This window comes from Ylistrum balloti, unplaced genomic scaffold (genome assembly GCF_031769215.1).
Source record: "Ylistrum balloti isolate Yb309-2 unplaced genomic scaffold, AGI_CSIRO_Ybal_v1 Utg370146, whole genome shotgun sequence".
In the NCBI taxonomy this organism is placed as follows: Eukaryota; Metazoa; Mollusca; class Bivalvia; order Pectinida; family Pectinidae; genus Ylistrum; species Ylistrum balloti.
Genome location: NW_026782149.1, coordinates 66,499 through 89,383, shown reverse-complemented (window position 1 = coordinate 89,383; position 22,885 = coordinate 66,499). Strand labels below are relative to the sequence as shown.

Sequence of the window (22,885 nt, the reverse complement as noted above, 5' to 3'; positions counted from 1 at the left end):
TTATGCGTCTAGAATATCACAAATTCTTTTTAAACGGAAGTTAAAAATATGCCTTCAGGCACACAAGTAAAAAGGGATATAAAAGAGAAGTCGTTTGCTTCATGATTGCGTTTCGTTCTTTTTGACCTTTGCATTTTGAAATTACATTGATCCAGTTTGATAAAATCCGGAAGTTACGGAAATTTTATAGAGTGAAAATGAAACCAGCGATAGTTGCAGATGAAATGTTTCCAGAGGGAGCTGGACCCTATATGGACATTGAAGAGGTACGTAAGTCATATTTAGACGTCAACGCAAATGATATACATATGTCGCTTACCCTGCCGATACCTTTAAGCACAACAGTACCTGCCAGCAATTTACTCGGGTACTAGTATGAATGAGTAGACTTACCAGTGCTGGAACACCAGACGTAGCATTTGGCAGTTTTCATATGAATACTTTTCAATGATTTCAATTGCTGTTTTGCATTACTGTTGTGTAAATTGAGAAGAGACATGACGTCAACATTTTCTAATGTGAGCCAGGCAATGGCTGGAAAGAGTGAAGCTTATACATGTACTGGAGCACCGGAAAATCTGGCTAAATCGGCAGATTTGGGTATATGTTCATATCTGACTAAACGAATATAGGGCAAATGTAAACAACTGAGCCAAACGTGGTTGCAATCATGGGGTGCATATTTCAACCATACAGTTCACATTCATATCAGGTTATAATTTGTCTGCATGTTAACATCATGCTGAAAGTGAATGAATTTAATACTACCATATTTTTGGGGTTATAAACTGAACTGGTACATAAGCCGCAGGGCCAGATTTTAGCGATTAAATCACATGAAATTCACACCAGAATATTAGCCGCATCTTTTTTACGATATGGTGAGACAGTGAACTCTATTATTAACGTTTGATAAACCATTGACAGATAACGGAAGGCAGATTTTACGAAGTGGTAATCCTTACATTGATCAAAGTTTATTGATATAACAGACAACAGAGGGCTATTTATCAAGATCATCAGTGAAACATTTGATAAAGTTTGCAAATGAATATACACATATTGCTTTATCTTTATCAATTTGTTTAAAAAAAAAAAAACCACAAAATAGCAAATATTAAACTTGTTTGGCTGAGGTGCCTTCACAGATTGTCTACGCACATGATGATACGTTCAGTTTACTAAACAATCTCCCCATCGGTGTCTGTACTGTTATATATTAATGCATGATGACCAAATTTTTATAGTCCCATATTATTTCTTCTTGTAAACAAGTATTGCAATCATTCTAGAATCTGACCTATAATCTGACAACCTATCAATCCAAGGATGCAAAAGGCTATTGTAACCTTTTGAATGGCTTCGAAGTTACCACGAAAGTTCAGAAGATATTATTGTTATTCATATGAAAAGGTATGATTAACTGAATCCACAAGAATGTTATTTTTATTTCAATCTTCAAATCATCTTGTATATGATTGCAAATGATGGTTCAAGATGATCTGTTCCAGTCACACACATGACTTGCAGGTACTGATAATAAAAAAAAATCAATACCTTCTTGTACTGGCGTCCTGGTACACTTCCTGTTTTTTACATCCTGCCAATTTTTTTTATGTCCACATATAAACCATATCGGAATATATAAGCGACACATCCGACTCAAGAGGTAAAATGGTGCTGCTTATAATCAGGAAAATACAGTAAATAGAATGAGTATGTGGATACTGAAAATTTGTGATGAAAAATTCCTAAAAATCACCGGAAATTGAGCAAATATGCCCAAACATTCATTTCACTGACCTCACCTAGATGTTTACATTTGCCTTATATATGTAGAGTGAGATTTGACTACAAAGCTACATCTGCCTATATAGCCAGATTTACCTGTTACATGCCACATTCTTGGTTGAAAATATCCAGTAAATAAAACACAAACAAAGTTTGGTAAATTGGTTATTGCTTCAAAATTAAGCTGGGGGAGTTAAAAAATTCATGAAAAGTAGATATGAAAATTCCAATTTTAGTAACTTCTTATAGTAATAATATAGGACAGACATGTTGTAACAGGAATGTAATTTGAAATAAGTTTTTTTGAAACAAGAATGAAATATACATGTGCATGTCCATATTTGCTGACTGAGGTAAATAAAAAAAGTTGACAGAAATATGTTGTTGTGATTTAAGGATGTTATGTTATACATGTGGCCTTCCATCCTTTAGGTATAAATGCTGTATATTTATAGTCAAAATGTAGCTTCTGATGGAGTGTTATTGGCTTCATTGTTGGAACAACATTTATTATAAAATACAAAATGTATCATAGATAATTTTCCCTTTGTAGGCAGGTGGATCCAGTGCCTTGTTAATGGACCTTGCTGCCAATGAAAAATCAGTGCATGCAGACTTTTACAATGGTATTTACAAATTGGATTGTTTGATATTTAGATATTGAAGTTTCATTGTACATTTTTAGAGTTAATCTGCTTTGAATCTGATTATCAAAGACTTCAATTAGTATATAGTGTGTATTTCATTGAAAAAAGTGAAATGTGTTGGTGAATTCACCAACACTTACTCCAGATCTGGATAGAATCTAGTACATACCTTCATAAATATTAATTGAACATTACCATATTAGGTTATACATTTAGATGAAATATTTTGGAAAATTTTAACATACAGTTGTCCCTTGGTTTTAAATATAACTCTCTGTAGAAAAAGTAAGATTTTGAAATTTTGAGTTTGATAGAAAATCATGTGACATTTGTGTGTCATGAGTACTTCTGTTTATATGTTACTTTTACATACATTTGATCTTTTTAAGCCCTATTTGTAAATATGTAAGAAAAACAACATTATAATAATGCAGTTATTAATCACATATACCTGGTAATTATAATGTTAGTAATGTTTTGGGTTTTTATGAATAAGTCATTGTGACTTTTAGAGGGAGAGGAATGAGTTCAATAATAAAATGTAAGTGGTTCCGATTATTCATTAAAAAGTTTCTAAATTCATGTGAAACAAGAGCATTTCTGGGTCATAGGAAACTAATTGGTTGTGGATTTCTTGTGAATTTGAAGGTTAAATTTCTTGTTAATTTGAAGGTTGTGGATTTCTTGTGAATTTGAAGGCTGTGGATTTCTTGTGAATTTGAAGGTTGTGAATTTCTTGTTAATATGAAGGTTGTGGATTTCTTGTGAATTTGAAGGTTGTGGATTTCTTGTTAATATGAAGGTTGTGGATTTCTTGTGAATATGAAGGTTGTGGATTTCTTGTGAATTTGAAGGTTGTGAATTTCTTGTTAATATGAAGGTTGTGGATTTCTTGTGAATTTGAAGGTTGTGGATTTCTTGTTAATATGAAGGTTGTGGATTTCTTGTGAATTTGAAGGTTGTGGATTTCTTGTTAATATGAAGGTTGTGGATTTCTTGTGAATTTGAAAGCTGTGGATTTCTTGTGAATTTGAAGGTTGTGAATTTCTTGTTAATATGAAGGTTGTGGATTTCTTGTGAATTTGAAGGTTGTGGATTTCATGTTAATATGAAGGTTGTGGATTTCTTGTGAATTTGAAAGCTGTGGATTTCTTGTGAATTTGAAGGTTGTGAATTTCTTGTTAATATGAAGGTTGTGGATTTCTTGTGAATTTGAAGGTTGTGGATTTCATGTTAATATGAAGGTTGTGGATTTCTTGTGAATAGAAAGGTTGGACTCGATGTCAAAATTCTAATTTTTTTGAAAACCGTGTATATAGCATCTGGTCTGGTCAAATTACAATGATTGTTTGGATATACACTGCTTCCTTTCTGTGAAGCACCCAAGGATGTAAAGGTTTCAACGATATGAAAATGGCAGTAAGGGCCCTAAATGGGAGATATTATAATTAATATATGTGTCAATATACTTACAAGATATAAAATTACTATGCAAAAATAAAATGAATTGCTTTGTGTTCATGGATTTTATTTCAGCCTGTCTTAATGACTGAAATGTTTTCTTATCATTTATTTGTTCAAGAGTATTTTGTTATTTATCAAGATGGATACCTCATGTAAGATTTAAGATTTTATAACGTAAATATAATAGATTAAGAAAGAAGAAACTGCAGGTATAAATTATTGAACGCTAGTATGTCTTAATTATTTGAAATAAAAATGAAAGATGAAAATAGTGACATTAATACTATATATTTTGCATTGATGATAGAATTTTTGCTTAGAATTAGAGTTATTGTTATTTAATCAGAATATTAAATGCATGGAGTTCATTTACAATTCAACCCTCCTGATAATATCTGATAACTGTGTATTTGGTTACCTAGGCATTTCCTTGTCTTTTCTTTATAAAGTACAAGACACGAAGGTTTGAATTAGGAAGCTGCTAGATTTCTCCCTGAACAGCATTATAAGAAAAAAGTTAAGATGATATTTAATTGGAAAGTAATCGCCTCTAAGTCGTACAGTTCTTGTTAATCTTGAATAAGGATGTGTCTTTTGGCTTTGTTTATCACTGAGTGTGAACAGCCAGAGTCATTTATAAGGTGGAATCATTACAGAAGCTGGGCACTACTTCACTCAGCATCAACCACAAGGTCTGTCTCGTGATCTGTAACACTAATTGGGTAAAGTGTTTTACCCAAGGTCAACAATAGCTCAGAACTGTCTTGTGAATTTCATTTCCTGAATAAACACAAAATACATTTAGTAGAAATTGAAAGCATACCTCAGATCTTTACTTAATTACTTGTTCATGTCTCAAGATGTTCCATTCTTGTTGGTAAATTGTTTACATGCTAGCAGAAAGTGAATGGATACATTTGATTGTTTGATCCTGTAAAGAGGTGAAATATTTAACAGCTGACTACATGATCACAGCCAGATAGCCCTATTTTGGTGTCCATTTGTATCAGGTGATCCTGAGTTTGAATCCATTGCACCTTTCCCACCCCTTACAGGGGGTATGAGTGATATCAACATCAGGGTCTGAGTGTGACCAACAGCTGGGTCTGAGTGTGACCAAGAGCTAGGTCTGAGTGTGACCAACAGCCTGGTGTAAGTGTGACCAACAGCTGGGTCTGAGTGTGACCAAGAGCTAGGTCTGAGTGTGACCAACAGCCTGGTGTAAGTGTGACAAACAACCAGGGTCTGAGTGTGACCAACAGCCAGGTCTGAGTGTGACCAACAGCCTGGTCTCAGTGTGATCAACAGCAGGGTCTGAGTGTGATCAACAGCCTGGTCTGAGTGTGACCAACATCAGGGTCTGAGTGTGACCAACAACAGGGTCTGAGTGTGACGAACAGCAGAGTCTGAGTGTGACAAACAGTCAGGTCTGAGTGTGACCAACAGCAGAGTCTGAGTGTGATCAACAGCCATGTCTGAGTGTGACCAACAGACAGGTTTGAGTATGACAAACATCAGGATCTGAGTGTGACCAACAACAGGGTCTGAGTGTAAAACAGCTGGGTCTGAGTGTGACGAACAGCAGAGTCTGAGTGTGACCAACATCATGGTCTGAGTGTGACCAACAGCCAGGTCTGAGTGTGATCAACAGCTGGGTCTGAGTGTGACCAACATCATGGTCTGAGTGTGACCAACAGCCAGGTCTGAGTGTGACCAACAGCTGGGTCTGAGTGTGACCAACAGCCAGGTCTGAGTGTGACCAACAGCCAGGTATGAGTATGACAAACATCAGGATCTGAGTGTGACCAACAACAGGGTCTGAGTGTATAACAGCAGGGTCTGAGTGTGACCAACAGCCTGGTGTAAGTGTGACAAACAACCAGGGTCTGAGTGTGACCAACAGCCAGGTCTGAGTGTGATCAATATCAGGGTCTGAGTGTGATCAACAGCTGGGTCTGAGTGTGACCAACAGCAGGGTCTGAGTGTGACCAACAGCCAGGTATGAGTATGACAAACATCAGGATCTGAGTGTGACCAACAGCTGGGTCTGAGTGTGACCAAGAGCTAGGTCTGAGTGTGACGAACAGCCTGGTGTAAGTGTGACCAACAGCTGGGTCTGAGTGTGACCAAGAGCTAGGTCTGAGTGTGACCAACAGCCTGGTGTAAGTGTGACAAACAACCAGGGTCTGAGTGTGACCAACAGCCAGGTCTGAGTGTGACCAACAGCCTGGTCTCAGTGTGATCAAGAGCAGGGTCTGAGTGTGATCAACAACAGGGTCTGAGTGTGACCAACAGCAGAGTCTGAGTGTGATCAACAGCCATGTCTGAGTGTGACCAACAGCTGGGTCTGAGTGTGACCAACAGCCAGGTCTGAGTGTGACCAACAGCCAGGTATGAGTATGACAAACATCAGGATCTGAGTGTGACCAACAACAGGGTCTGAGTGTAAAACAGCTGGGTCTGAGTGTGACGAACAGCAGAGTCTGAGTGTGACCAACATCATGGTCTGAGTGTGACCAACAGCCAGGTCTGCGTGTGATCAACAGTCAGGTCTGAGTGTGACCAACAGCTGGGTCTGAGTGTGACCAACAGCGGGGTCTGAGTGTGACCAACAGCCAGGTCTGAGTGTGACCAACACCAAGGTCTGAGTGTGACGAACAGCCAGGAATGAGTATGACAAACATCAGGATCTGAGTGTGACCAACAACAGGGTCTGAGTGTATAACAGCAGGGTCTGAGTGTGACCAACAGCCTGGTGTAAGTGTGACCAACAGCTGGGTCTGAGTGTGACCAACAGCCAGGTATGAGTATGACAAACATCAGGATCTGAGTGTGACCAACAATAGGGTCTGAGTGTATAACAGCAGGGTCTGAGTGTGACCAACAGCTGGGTCTGAGTGTGACCAACAGCAGTGTCTGAGTGTGACCAACAGCCAGGTCTGAGTGTGATCAATATCAGGGTCTGAGTGTGATGAACAGCGGGGACTGAGTGTGACCAACAGCTGGGTCTGAGTGTGACCAACAGCAGGGTCTGAGTGTGACCAACAGCCAGGTCTGAGTATGACAAACATCAGGATCTGAGTGTGACCAACAATAGGGTCTGAGTGTATAACAGCAGGGTCTGAGTGTGACCAACAGCTGGGTCTGAGTGTGACCAACAGCAGGGTCTGAGTGTGACCAACAGCCAGGTCTGAGTGTGATCAATATCAGGGTCTGAGTGTGATGAACAGCGGGGACTGAGTGTGACCAACAGCTGGGTCTGAGTGTGACCAACAGCAGGGTCTGAGTGTGACCAACAGCCTGGTATGAGTGTGACCAACAGCAGAGTCTGAGTGTGACCAACAGTCAGGTCTGAGTGTGATCAACAGCAGGGTCTGAGTGTGACCAACAGCCAGGTCTGAGTATGACAAACATCAGGATCTGAGTGTGACCAACAACAGGGTCTGAGTGTATAACATCAGGGTCTGAGTGTGACCAACTGCAGGGGTCTGAGTATGATGAACAGCCAGGTCTGAGTGTGACCAACAGCCTGGTCTGAGAGTGACCAACATTAACTTTTTAGGTCACCTGAGCTGAAGGCTTTTCACATATTCGACTTCTTCTCAAGAACCACTGAATGGATTTTGACCAAACTTGGCACAAAGCATTCCCATGGGAAGTTTGCAAAGAAAAAGAGCGTGGCCCCAATAGGAGCCCCAGGAGGGGGAAAAGGGGGGGAAAATTAGGTAAATCTTTAAAAATCTTCTTCTCATGAACCAACAGTCAGATGTTCATATCTGATATTAAGGGTCCTTATGGCAAGGTCTATAAAGTTTACGAATGGAAAAAAAAATCGGGTCAAAAACTGCCCCACTAGGGGGCGCTCAAAAGGGTAAAAAATTCAACTTTGACTATTTCAACCAAATTTGGTAGAAAGTTGAAAAAACTTGGCACAAAGCATCCCCAGGGGAAGCCGCTTAAAGTTTGCGGGGCGCAAGGTCTACAAAGTTTGCGAATGAAAAAAAAATAGAGTCAAAAGGGTAAAAAATTCAACTTTGACTATTTCAACCAAATTTGGTAGAAAGTTGAAAAAAGTAATTATGTCCCCTTTGGGGCCCATAAGGGGTGTAAAAGGGGCTATATGTAAAAACCTTCTTTAAATGACTTCTTCTCAAGAACAAGTGAATGGATTTTGACCAAACTTGGCACAAAGCATCCCTATGGGAAGCTGCTTCAAGTTTGCGAAGAAAAAGGGCGGGGCCGCAGGAGGGGGAAAAAGGGGGTAAAATTAGGTAAATCTTTAAAAATTTTCTTCGCATGAACCAACAGTCAGACTAACCACTGGGTTGATTATGTCTAAACTTGATACGAATGTTCTTCACAAGGTCCTGGCAAGTGTTTTAACTTTTTGGGGTGATTCAAAATCCAAGATGGCCACCCTGGCCTCTGTTTGGCGAAGACATTTTGGACTGGGTGGATCATGTTTAAACTTGGTACAGATGTTTTACATACGGTCCTGCACAAGTGTTGTTACATTTTTGCAACATTTTAAAATCCCCAGATTATTGACATATATTCCTCAGGTGACCGTTAAGGCCCCTTGGGCCTCTTGTTATGTAGATATATGTAGTATGTGTGTAAATGTACTTTACAATAGAATACATAATTGTGATTGATGGTTGTCTTTTGAGAACTTTAAAAGATAGCTTGTAGAGTTAGATGTCCAATGACCAGCATTCATGGCATTGGTCAATTTCTTAGAGTGTTCATATGGAGTTTGGATTGCCAGGATTAGGCAATTATATTGCACTACAGAACATTTTTTAAAACTTTCTGACCTTTTACAATAATATCTTGGTTGTATAATTATCAATAAATTCAAGGTTAAAAAGTCATTATATACAGGACAGTCACTTATGAATATGACTTTTGCATGATCGGTCTCTGATGAAGTGTCATATTCAAACATGAGTAATTTTAAACATCAGAGAACATTATAAAGTGAATGAAGTTTTGCACTCTGTACACCAGTCTTTTCACTTTGACAAGGCAATATCTCTTGTGTTATCTATCGCTGATTTAGGAGATATCTACACCTATCTATGTTAGTGTAAATCCAAAGATAGCAGGGTCATACAGTTTATCACATGGTCTAGAATACTACGTATTTAATCTTGTCGACTAAAGCTGTAGATTGGAGTACTGATGGGATGGGATGTAAAGTTTGGGATGGTGTGTACTGTTTGGGATGGGGTGTGCTGTTTGGGATGGGGAATACTGTTTGGGATGGTGTGTACTGTTTGGGATGGGGCGTACTGTTTGGGATGGTGTGTACTGTTTGGGATGTGGAATACTGTTTGGGATGGTGTGTACTGTTTGGGATGGTGTGTATTGTTTTGGATGGGGCATACTGTATGGGATGGGGTGCACTGTTTGGGATGGGGTGTACTGTTTGGGATGGTGTGTACTGTTTTGGATGGTGTGTACTGTTTGGGATGGAGCGTACTGTTTGGGATGGAGTGTACTGTTTGGGATTGAGTGTACTGTTTGGGATGGGGCGTACTGTTTGGGATGGTGTGTACTGTTTGGGCGTACTGTTTTGGATGGTGTGTACTGTTTGGGATGGAGCGTACTGTTTGGGATGGAGTGTACTGTTTGGGATTGAGTGTACTGTTTGGGATGGGGCGTACTGTTTGTGATGGGGCATACTGTTTGGGATGGTGTGTACTGTTTGGGATGGTGTGTACTGTTTGGGATGGGGCGTACTGTTTGGGATGGGGTGTATTGTTTGGGCGTACTGTTTTGGATGGTGTGTACTGTTTGGGATGGGGCGTACTGTTTGGGATGGTGTGTACTGTTTGGGCGTACTGTTTTGGATGGTGTGTACTGTTTGGGATGGGGTGTACTGTTTGGGATTGAGTGTACTGTTTGGGATTGAGTGTACTGTTTTGGATGGTGTGTACTGTTTGGGATGGGGTGTACTGTTTGGGATTGAGTGTACTGTTTGGGATGGGGCGTACTGTTTGTGATGGGGCATACTGTTTGGGATGGGGCGTTCTGTTTGGGATGGTGTGTACTGTTTGGGATGGGGCGTACTGTTTGGGATGGGGTGTACTGTTTGGGATGGGGAATACTGTTGGGGATGGTGTGTACTGTTTGGGATGGGGCGTACTGTTTGGGATGGGGCATACTGTTTGGGTGTACTGTTTGGGATGGTATGTACTGTTTGGGATGGTGTGTACTGTTTGGGATGGGGTGTACTGTTTGGGATGGTGTGTACTGTTTGGGATGGGCCATACTGTTTGTGATGGGGCGTACTGTTTGGGATGGGGTGTACTGTTTGGGATGGGGCATACTGTTTGGGATGGTGTGTACTGTTTGGGATGGAGCGTACTGTTTGGGATTGAGTGTACTGTTTGGGCGTACTGTTTGGGATGGTGTGTACTGTTTGTGTATTGTTTGGGCGTACTGTTTGGGTGTACTGTTTGGGATGGTTTGTACTGTTTGGGATGGTGTGTACTGTTTGGGATGGGGCGTACTGTTTGGGATGGGGTGTACTGTTTGGTCGTACTGTTTGGGCGTACTGTTTGGGATGGGATGTACTGTTTGGGCGTACTGTTGGGGATGGTGTGTACTGTTTGGGATGGAGCGTACTGTTTGTGATGGTGTGTACTGTTTGGGATGGGGTGTACTATTTGGGATGGTGTGTACTGTTTCGGATGGGGTGTACTGTTTGGGCGTACTGTTTGGGATGGGGTGTACTGTTTGGGTTGGGGTGTACTGTTTGGGCATACTGTTTGGGCGTACTGTTTGTGATGGGGCATACTGTTTGGGATGGTGTGTACTGTTTGGGATGGTGTGTACTGTTTGGGATGGGGCGTACTGTTCGGGATGGGGCATACTGTTTGGGATGGGGCGTACTGTTTGGGATGGGGTGTACTGTTTGGGATGGGGCGTACTGTTTGGGATGGTGTGTACTGTTTGGGATGGTGTGTACTGTTCGGGATGGGACGTACTGTTTGTGATTGTGTGTACTGTTTGGGATGGGGTGTACTGTTCGGGATGGGGCATACTGTTTGGGATGGGGTGTACTGTTTGGGATGGGGTGTACTGTTCGGGATGGGATGTACTGTTTGGGATGGGGCATACTGTTTGGGATGGGGTGTACTGTTCGGGATGGGATGTACTGTTTGGGATGGGGCATACTGTTTGGGATGGGGTGTACTGTTTGGGATGGGGTGTACTGTTCGGGATGGGGCATACTGTTTGGGATGGTGTGTACTGTTTAGGATGGGGCATACTGTTTGGGATGGGGCATACTGTTTGGGATGGTGTGTACTGTTTGGGATGGTGTGTACTGTTTGGGATGGAGCGTACTGTTTGGGATGGAGTGTACTGTTTGGGCGTACTGTTTGGGATGGGGTGTACTGTTTGTGTATTGTTTGGGCGTGCTGGTTGGGTGTACTGTTTGGGATGGTTTGTACTGTTTGGGATGGTGTGTACTGTTTGGGATGGGGCGTACTGTTTGGGATGGGGTGTACTGTTTGGTCGTACTGTTTGGGCGTACTGTTTGGGATGGGATGTACTGTTTGGGCGTACTGTTGGGGATGGTGTGTACTGTTTGGGATGGAGCGTAATGTTTGTGATGGTGTGTACTGTTTGGGATGGGGTGTACTATTTGGGATGGTGTGTACTGTTTCGGATGGGGTGTACTGTTTGGGCGTACTGTTTGGGATGGGGTGTACTGTTTGGGTTGGGGTGTACTGTTTGGGTTGGGGTGTACTGTTTGGGATGGTGTGTACTTTTTGGGATGGTGTGTACTGTTTGGGATTGAGTGTACTGTTTGGGATGGGGCGTACTGTTTGTGATGGGGCATACTGTTTGGGATGGTGTGTACTGTTTGGGATGGGGCGTACTGTTTGGGATGGTGTGTACTGTTTGGGATGGGGCGTACTGTTTGGGATGGTGTGTACTGTTTGGGATGGGGCGTACTGTTTGGGATGGTGTGTACTGTTCGGGATGGGACGTACTGTTTGTGATTGTGTGTACTGTTTGGGATGGGGTGTACTGTTTGGGATGGGGCATACTGTTTGGGATGGGGTGTACTGTTTGGGATGGGGTGTACTGTTCGGGATGGGATGTACTGTTTGGGATGGGGCATACTGTTTGGGATGGGGTGTACTGTTTGGGATGGGGTGTACTGTTTGGGATGGGGTGTACTGTTCGGGATGGGGCATACTGTTTGGGATGGTGTGTACTGTTTGGGATGGGGTGTACTGTTTGGGATGGGGTGTACTGTTACATACTAAATCCAGTCTTGTGTAGTTTTATATATCTTATTGATGTGTATTTTACTATAATTAATTAGTCTCCTTAACTTTGCTGAATTAACATAAGATTATAAGCTTAGTCTTTGTAGTATTAGTTCATACAAATATGACATTTAACTGTTTATACTGTGTAGTATCTTTTAAATAATGAATGATTGTGAACTGTCGGGTCCTATGTTGATAATCTTCTACAGCAGTAAAAATAAGTTTTATATAAACTGTATTCATTTCATAACAATGGTGAAACAAACTTATATTAATTATTAGTTGACCTGAATAGAAGAGTGTGAGAGGTCTCACTGTGGGAGGATCTAGAGTATTCAGGTAGTATTTTTTCAGAAAAAGAAAATCATCAGCTGGATATTTTGACATGGAAGTCAGTGACAGCTCTACATTAAAAAGACCTCAATGGGTTCAGTTGCAGCTGCTGCATCTTGTGATAAAATTTTTGATAAATATTATTTGAGATAAAAAAGGAATATACATCAGTTATATTTAAAGACCTGGGAAATAGCAGACCACCTGATGGTATATATAATTTGTGTATTTCACAATAAAGATCAATTTTTCTGCGTGGTATTATTCACACAATAACATAGCTAAATACCAAAGTGTACAGTCTACAAATACACAGGTTATACACACTGTATAAAACTGAGGAAAGGTAAACTGATCTCAATCATATACGACTTAACTGATGTATGATATATCACACACAGCCTCATGATTGTATCGTCTGCTATAGATATCAAGTATTTATCATGTCTTATTGTCTTACATATAAATTTTTAAAGTAACCTTTATCACATGTATCAGGTCATTTGTGTGTGATTGCATGCTTGTTGTGTCTGTGAATCCAACAAATATGTTTGTGTCAGGCTGTTTCTGGTAGTCAAGGGTGTATCCATGTCTAATCTAGTATTCATTGTCTGTAGATAAAAGTTAATGTGTGTAATGTATTCTTCTGTAGACAATTAAACCAATAACTAGAACAGCCAGGATGAGACATAACCAGTATCCAGCTTATTCTTTATTCTATAGAAGCCAGTGTCTAATGTATCCTACATGAGACAGTAGCCAGTGTCTAGTGTATCCTACATGAGACAGTAGCCAGTGTTTAGCATATCCTACATGAGACAGTAGCCAGTGTCTAGTGTATCCTACATGAGACAGTAGCCAGTGTCTAGTGTATCCTACATGAGACAGTAGCCAGTGTCTAGCGTATCCTACATGAGACAGTAGCCAGTGTCTAGCGTATCCTACATGAGACAGTAGCCAGTGTCTAGCGTATCCTACATGAGACAGTAGCCAGTGTCTAGCGTATCCTACATGAGACAGTAGCCAGTGTCTAGTGTATCCTACATGAGACAGTAGCCAGTGTCTAGTGTATCCTACATGAGACTGTAGCCATTGTTTAGTGTATTCTACATGAGACAGTAGCCAGTGTCTAGTGTATCCTACATGAGACAGTAGCCAGTGTCTAGTGTATCCTACATGAGACAGTAGCCAGTGTCTAGTGTATCCTACATGAGACAGTAGCCAGTGTTTAGCGTATCCTACATGAGACAGTAGCCAGTGTTTAGCGTATCCTACATGAGACAGTAGCCAGTGTCTAGTGTATCCTACATGAGACAGTAGCCAGTGTCTAGTGTATCCTACATGAGACAGTAGCCAGTGTCTAGTGTATTCTACATGAGACAGTAGCCAGTGTTTAACATATCCTACATGAGACAGTAGCCAGTGTCTAGTGTATCCTACATGAGACAGTAGCCAGTGTCTAGTGTATCCTACATGAGACAGTAGCCAGTGTCTAGTGTATCCTACATGAGACAGTAGCCAGTGTCTAGCGTATCCTACATGGTATTGAACAGTTGATGTGTCTAATATAGCATATGTGAGACAGTTCATGTGTCTGGTTTGACATATGTAAGACAGGTAATGTGTCTAGTGTGTTTAAAGTGACATATGAGACAGTTAATTTGTCTAGTGTGACATGTGAGACAGGTAATGTGTCTAGAGTGACATGTGAGACAGTTAATGTCTAGTGTGACATGTGAGACAGTTAATGTGTTTAGTGTAGCATTTGTGAGACAGTTCATGTGTCTTGTGTGATGTGTGTGACAGTTAATGTGTCTAGTGTGACGTGTGAGACAGTTAATGTGTGTAGTGTAACATTTGTGAGACAGTTAATGTGTGTAGTGTAACATTTGTGAGACAATTAATGTGTTTAGTGTAACATTTGTGAGACAGTTAATGTGTCTAGTATGACATGTGAGACAGTAAATGTGTCTAGTGTGATGTGTGTGACAGTTAATGTGTCTAGTGTGACATATGTAAGACAGGTAATGTGTCTTGGGTAGCATATGTTAGACAGTCAATGTGTCTTCTTTGTTATGTGAGACAGTTAAGGTGTCTAATATATCATATATGAGACAGTTAATGGGTCTAGTTTGACGTTTTGTAGTCAACTGCCAGGGACAAGGTTTTAACCTTTATATTGTCTTTCCTAACATGGTGGCCTGTGTACAAGTAATCTGTATCCTTTTGGATATTGAACTAGTAGCAGTGATTATTGTGTATATACATAAAACTATATGATGCAAACTATGAATATATAAACACTGAAGTGTTTAGCATTCAGTTTTGTGACAGCTTGTTTTTGCTTTAAATTACCTGAATTTACATAATATATCTATTTCATACCAGTATAAAATCTCATAGACTACAGTATTGCCTTTATAGCTAGGAATTAAGATGGAGAGATGTCACCGCGTTCCTGTAATGCTGGCCGGTGCTCTTCATTGCTGTTAGAAAATTGAGGACTAATTATTGTGTTGTAGAGGAGGGTGGAGAGACGGGAGATGTGTGAAGTGTAGGATGAGTCCATTTCAATCAATGTAGTTTTAAAAACAGAATTGATTACAATTGCTTTTCTCTTAAAAATGTATGCCTTCTTCCTGAAATATAAATAAATCCCTAAAATGGCAACTATGTGTAATTGATTTCTGGTTATGTTTTTATCTTAACGTGCAGAAATTGGCTCAAAATAGATTGTGAGTAATCTACTATAGACTGAGAGTATGCTAAATCCTTATCAGAGTCCTGCAGAAATATTATAATATGAACCCCAGGCTCTTACTTCAGACTCTTGCTTTGATAGTTGGCCATGACTAGAGAGATAATTAAGCTCCTTTAACAATGTTGACATATATTTCATTATCATTTACTGAAAAAATTACCTTTTGTCAGTATTTCACTATCCTTTTGAAATTGTGGGTGCATTGTACCCCTAATAATGCATTTATGTAGGGGAGTGCTTAAAAACTGATGGTACAAGTCCTGAATTTGACCGATTTGTGGGAGAGGTGATTGTGCCTCATTTGGAGGTAATGAGGAATGTTTGATCAAACCTTTGGTTCATTCATTAACATTCTGTATTAATTGAGAGGAAAGTATTGACGTTTAAATTTGCTGAGGAGAATATTGCTGTTATCTGTTTCACTACAGTCTGACTGATATGTTACTACAGTGATAAAAGTATTGATTTCTTTCACCTTCCAATACAAATCACTGAGACTATTAAATATTAAGTATTGTCAGTTGCTCCAAAGTTTAAGATTAATCAACATACATCCTTCCTCAAATGATCTGCAATCTATTTTATCATAAATTGAAGGAAATGTATTTACAGTCAAACAGCAGCCATATGTGTCCATCCAGGGGAAAAATAAGAAAATTGATGACATCGGATCGATGGTCTCTTTATACTCGGTTCAGTTAAGAATGAAACAGAGATCAACTATTTACTACAATAAATCACCAAAGTGTGTAGAAAAAAATGTTTTTTTTATGGTCAAATTTTGTGCCGAGACTCGATACAAAATTTGAAATGACATTTTTGTGGAAGTCATGAAATAACAGGTGCTATTGCTTTTTTGATTGCTGTTATTTCTATAAATTTATTTCATTCTCTAAAATAGGAAAAATGGTGTAGCATTTAATCACTCTTCAAACTAAATTTATTGTAAACTTAAGACCATAATCAATCATAGAAAATCACTATTGATTATTGATCATGAGAGATTAAACATCCAATCACTATTGATTATAGATCATGAGAGATTAAACAACCAATCACTATTGATTATTGATCATGAGAGATTAAACATCCAATCACTACTGATTATTGATCATGAGAGATTAAACAACCAATCACTAATGATTATTGATCATGAGAGATTAAACATCCAATCACTATTGATTATTGATCATGAGAGATTAAACAACCAATCACTATTGATTATTGATCATGAGAGATTAAACATCCAATCACTATTGATTATTGATCATGAGAGATTAAACATCCAGTCACTATTGATTATTGATCATGAGAGATTAAACATCCAATCACTATTGATTATTGATCATGAGAGATTAAACAACCAATCACTATTGATTATAGATCATGAGAGATTAAACAACCTATCACTGACTTCAGTAAATAGATCAATCCGTACGGGACAATATCATTGTACTGGAGCTAAAGGTACCCAAGTTTTAGGTTGCAATTTGAAATATTTATGCACAGTATAGTATATGGCTAGAATTTAGAATGTGTATATCTACATTAAGTACTGGACATACATGACTAGTATATGGCTAGAATTTGTATATTTACGTTAAGTACTGGACATACATGACTAGTATATGGCTAGAATTTGTATATTTACGTTAAGTACTGGACATACATGGCTAGTATATGGCTAGAATTTGTATATTTACGTTAAGTACTGGACATACATGACTAGTATATGGCTAGAATTTGTATATTTACGTTAAGTACTGGTCATACATGACTAGTATATGGCTAGAATTTGTATATTTACGTTAAGTACTGGACATACATGGCTAGTATATGGCTAGAATTTAGAATGTGTATATTTACATTAAGTACTGGACATACATGACTAGTATATGGCTAGAATTTGTATATTTACATTAAGTACTGGACATACATGACTAGTATATGGCTAGAATTTGTATATCTACATTAAGTACTGGACATACATGACTAGTATATGGCTAGAATTTGTATATTTACCTTAAGTACTGAACATACATGACTAGTATATGGCTAGAATTTGTATATTTACGTTAAGTACTGGTCATACATGACTAGTATATGGCTAGAATTTAGAATTTGTATGACTAGTATATGGCTAGAATTTAGAATTTGTATATTTACATTAAGTACTGGACATACATGACTAGTATATGGCTAGAATTTAGAATTTGTATGACTAGCATATGGCTAGAATTTAGAATTTGTATATTTACATTAAGTACTGGACATACATGACTAGTATTTGGCTAGAATTTAGAATTTGTATGACTAGCATATGGCTAGAATTTAGAATTTGTATATTTACATTAAGTACTGGACATACATGACTAGTATATGGCTAGAATTTGTATATCTACATTAAGTACTGGTCATACATGACTAGTATATGGCTAGAATTTGTATATTTACGTTAAGTACTGAACATACATGACAAGTATATGGCTAGAATTTAGAATTTGTATGACTAGTATATGGCTAGAATTTGTATATCTACATTAAGTACTGGACATACATGACTAGTATATGGCTAGAATTTGTATATTTACATTAAGTACTGGACATACATGACTAGTATATGGCTAGAATTTGTATATTTACATTAAGTACTGGACATACATGACTAGTAAATGGCTAGAATTTGTATATTTACATTAAGTACTGGTCATACATGACTAGTATATGGCTAGAATTTGTATATTTACGTTAAGTACTGGACATACATGACTAGTATATGGCTAGAATTTAGAATTTGTATATTTACATTAAGTACTGGACATACATGACTAGTATATGGCTAGAATTTGTATATCTACATTAAGTACTGGACATACATGACTAGTATATGGCTAGAATTTAGAATTTGTATATCTTCATTAAGTACTGGACATACATGACTAGTATATGGCTAGAATTTAGAATTTGTATATCTACATTAAGTACTGGACATACGTGGCTAGCATATGGCTAGAATTTGTATTGACTACATTAAGTACTGGACATACATGACTAGTATATGGCTAGAATTTGTATATTTACATTAAGTACTGGTCATACATGACTAGTATATGGCTAGAATTTGATATTTGTATGACTAGTATATGGCTATTTGTATATCATACATGACTAGTATATGGCTAGAATTACATTATATGGCTAGAATTTGTATATTTACATTAAGTACTGGACATACATGACTAGTATATGGCTATACATGACTAGTATATGGCTAGAATTTGTATATTTACATTAAGTACTGGTCATACATGACTAGTATATGGCTAGAATTTGTATATTTACATTAAGTACTGGTCATACATGACTAGTATATGGCTAGAATTTGTAATTTGTATATATGGCTACATTTTACGTTAAGTACTGGACATATATGGCATTTAGACTAGTATATGGCTAGAATTTGTATATTTACATTAAGTACTGGACATACATGACTAGTATATGGCTAGAATTTGTATATTTACATTAAGTACTGGTCATACATGACTAGTATATGGCTAGAATTTGTATATTTACATTAAGTACTGGTCATACATGACTAGTATATGGCTAGAATTTGTATATTTACGTTAAGTACTGAACATACATGACTAGTATATGGCTAGAATTTAGAATTTGTATATTTACATTAAGTACTGGACATACATGACTAGTATATGGCTAGAATTTGTATATTTACATTAAGTACTGGACATACATGACTAGTATATGGCTAGAATTTGTATATTTACATTAAGTACTGGACATACATGACTAGTATATGGCTAGAATTTGTATATGTACATTAAGTACTGGACTATATATGGCTATTTATATCTACATTTACTGTATGACTAGTATATGGCTAGAATGGCTAGTATATGGCTAGAATTTGTATATCTACATTAAGTACTGGACATACATGACTAGTATATGGCTAGAATTTGTATATTTACATTAAGTACTGGACATACATGACTAGTATATGGCTAGAATTTGTATATTTACATTAAGTACTGGTCATACATGGCTAGTATATGGCTTGAATTTGTATATTTACGTTAAGTACTGGACATACATGACTAGTATATGGCTAGAATTTGTATATCTACATTAAGTACTGGTCATACATGGCTAGTATAAGGCTTGAATTTGTATATCTACATTAAGTACTGGACATACATGACTAGTATATGGCTAGAATTTGTATATCTACATTAAGTACTGGACATACATGACTAGTATATGGCTAGAATTTGTATTGACTACATTAAGTACTGGACATACATGACTAGTATATGGCTAGAATTTGTATATCTACATTAAGTACTGGACATACATGACTAGTATATGGCTAGAATTTGTATATTTACATTAAGTACTGGACATACATGACTAGTATATGGCTAGAATTTGTATATCTACATTAAGTACTGGACATACATGACTAGTATATGGCTAGAATTTGTATATCTACATTAAGTACTGGACCTACATGACTAGTATATGGCTAGAATTTAGAATTTGTATATCTACATTAAGTACTGGACAAACATGGCTAGTATATGGCTAGAATTTGTATATTTACATTAAGTACTGGACATACATGACCAGTATATGGCTAGAATTTGTATATTTACGTTAAGTACTGGACATACATGACTAGTATATGGCTAGAATTTGTATATCTACATTAAGTACTGGACATACATGACCAGTATATGGCTAGAATTTGTATATTTACATTAAGTACTGGACATACATGACTAGTATATGGCTTGAATGTGTATATCTACATTAAGTACTGGACATACATGACTACAACCTACTGATTATCAGATATATTGTGGTATGTACCTTATGATAGTTAATCATTGAATGACAAATAAGATCAGTGTACATTGTACTTTCTTAGAAAATTGCTGTTATCTGCTCCGTCCTAAAGATAAACCTCTCTATACAGAATTAACATGTAAATGTATTTATATAATGATGGAACTTGTGCATTGTTATTGTATATGTGCAGGCTATGAAACTTATCTTTTACAAAATAAGGAAAATGTTGACGTATAGATGATGAATGTTTGTCTTTTTACTGGGTTTATCATACTGTGAACAGCAAGAGTCATTTTGAGATGGGGTCATATTGTAGTGGCTGGTGTCAACATGACTGAACGACATACAGGAGGCCCATTACTTCCCTTCTAAAGTGTCTTTACCATGGGCAAAAACATGTCAGCTGTCCATTTCTTAGACAATGTATATGGGATGATTGATTATCATAACATTATATCAAATGTTTAAATAATGGATTACATCTGATCATCCAATCACTATCGTGAATCGTTTGATAATCTGGAGATTGATTCAGAGTTCTGAAGGACGAGACAAATCTAATTAACTCAAAGCCAATCCATGTAGGAATTTTGTCTGCAGATAAAACTTCATTTGACGTTTGATTTTCTTGCCTGTGGATAGTAAAATTATAGAACTCTTTGAGTATATCCAAGTAAGGCTGTCTGAGTAAGGCTGTGTACGTAGGAAATAGTATAAAATATCAGTAAAAACAAGTAACAAGTTTGTCTTCTCGGAATCGTACTTGGAAGGTTGTTTCGAATACCATTTAGCTAATGGTAATGCTGAAAGCGAAATGTCTTCGAACCCAACAGCTATAAAAGCATTCTCTGTGTTGGCTTATGTGAACATTATTGATAATCAATGTGACAAAACCTTGTTTACATTCCAGATTTTGAAGATCTGTTCGACGACGAAGACTTGGCGTGATGATTAGGCCGGCGGTCACCACAAAGTCAACAATCTTGGAGTGACCTTGGAATCATTTCTTGGAATTACGCATTGAGTCAAAATCTTCTGGAGTTACTTGTTGGATGCTGACTTTAGTTGACAATGCAACTTTAAGAATTGACAGCCATTCTGAATTTCATCAATACAAACCCTTGATCTGACCTTGGACAGTTGTGTCAATTTCATTAACTATCATAAAATTGTCTTGTGGTAAATGGATGGTGTGTAAAGTAGTCACATCTTTACAGAATTCTAACAACAGAATGAGAACTGCAATCTGTGTGTCGCACTGTGGAGAATCATTGTATTGATTTCCACACATCAAACTTCATGATCTGTTTCTCTTTTAATGTTTTTTGTGTTCATGTGTCGTTTATATGTATTTGTCAAAATTATGTAATAAATTTTTAATATGATTTTATTTCTGTTTTGTAATATTTCTTCAGAAATAATCAGCAAATCTCATGAATGTGGTTCATTGTTCTCTTCCTACTTTTACATTAATCATTAAAACATTTTGTAGACCAACACCTCTAATTATCACTTATTAGGTCACCTGAGGTCTCATGGTGACCTATTATGATCACCTTTGTCCGGCATAGTGCATCTGCGAATTTTTAATATTTCGACTTCTTCTCAAAAACCGCTGAACCGATTTCAATAAATTTTACAGAAACCTTCTCTGACAAAAGATGAACCAAAGTAATGAATTATACAGTCTCCAACCCACAGGGGCCTGGGGGTGGGGCTCATAACTGTTGACCATGATTTATTCAATTTCCATTGGAAATATTTCAAACTTTGCTAAAGTAAGATGGTAGGCATATCTTGATCCTGGCTGACACAAAGGGGCTGATGGGCAGGGCCAAAAGGGGTCAAATTGACTCAGAATTAAAAAAATCTTCTTAACACCCAGGTCTTGTAGAATCAAATGCTTTTCATGGAAGGAAGCTTCTTGAGGTGTTTTACTGAAATGGGTGTCACATCTCTCCCTTTGGATGTTAATTTTGCTGTAATTTTCATACAAAAATTTATCTTTGAGCATAACATTGTTTATTTCCCATTGTTATGGCTGACAGGCAAGTTTCAGAGAGATACCTAGCCAGTACTGAGTTACATTCCATTCTTACAGAAGATCTTTCAATGAGAAAGCTCTCAACACTTTGGGTACCAAGACTTTTGAAAGTTGATCAGAAGCACACCAAACAGACATTCCTGCTTGCTAATCTGAACATTATAGATCAAATCATACCAACTTTCTGCAGAGGTTTGTAACTATGGATAAAGCATGGGCCCATCATTTCACCCCAGAGGCCAAATGACAGTCTAAAGAGGGTTCACCCCCACCAAAGAAGGCAAAGACTTCCATCAGCTAGAAAGGTTATGACCTCAGATTTTTGGGATGCTGATGGTATTCTGATGGTAGATTATCTGCAAAAGAGACAAACAATCAATGGCACCTGTTATGCACCACTTCTTAGGCAGTTAAGGAAAAATATTAAACTCCAGTGCCACAGGAATCTTGGTAAATGAGTGTTGTTGCACTTGGACAATGCCCCTGTTCACAAGTCTGTCATTGCCATGGCTGCCATTAACAAATTTGATTTAACATTGGCCTTGTTTGCCTGACCTCTCTCCATCAGACTTTCATCTATATCCAAAATTGATAAATGCCATTTCCATTACCCAATTTCAGTCAGATGATGACGTCATACCTGCAGTGGAGGACTTTTCTGAACGGTCAAGAAAAG

The 22,885-nt window shown here is 37.9% G+C and overlaps 1 long non-coding RNA gene across 1 annotated transcript; it reads left to right on the top strand.

Moving 5' to 3' along the window:
• The first annotated feature begins 180 nt into the window (after positions 1–180).
• Positions 181–21,555, top strand: LOC132550766 (uncharacterized). The gene is made up of 2 exons (XR_009554229.1): positions 181–266; positions 21,076–21,555. It is a non-coding gene; the product is annotated as an uncharacterized LOC132550766 (long non-coding RNA).
• Positions 21,556–22,885: the final 1,330 nt, after the last annotated feature.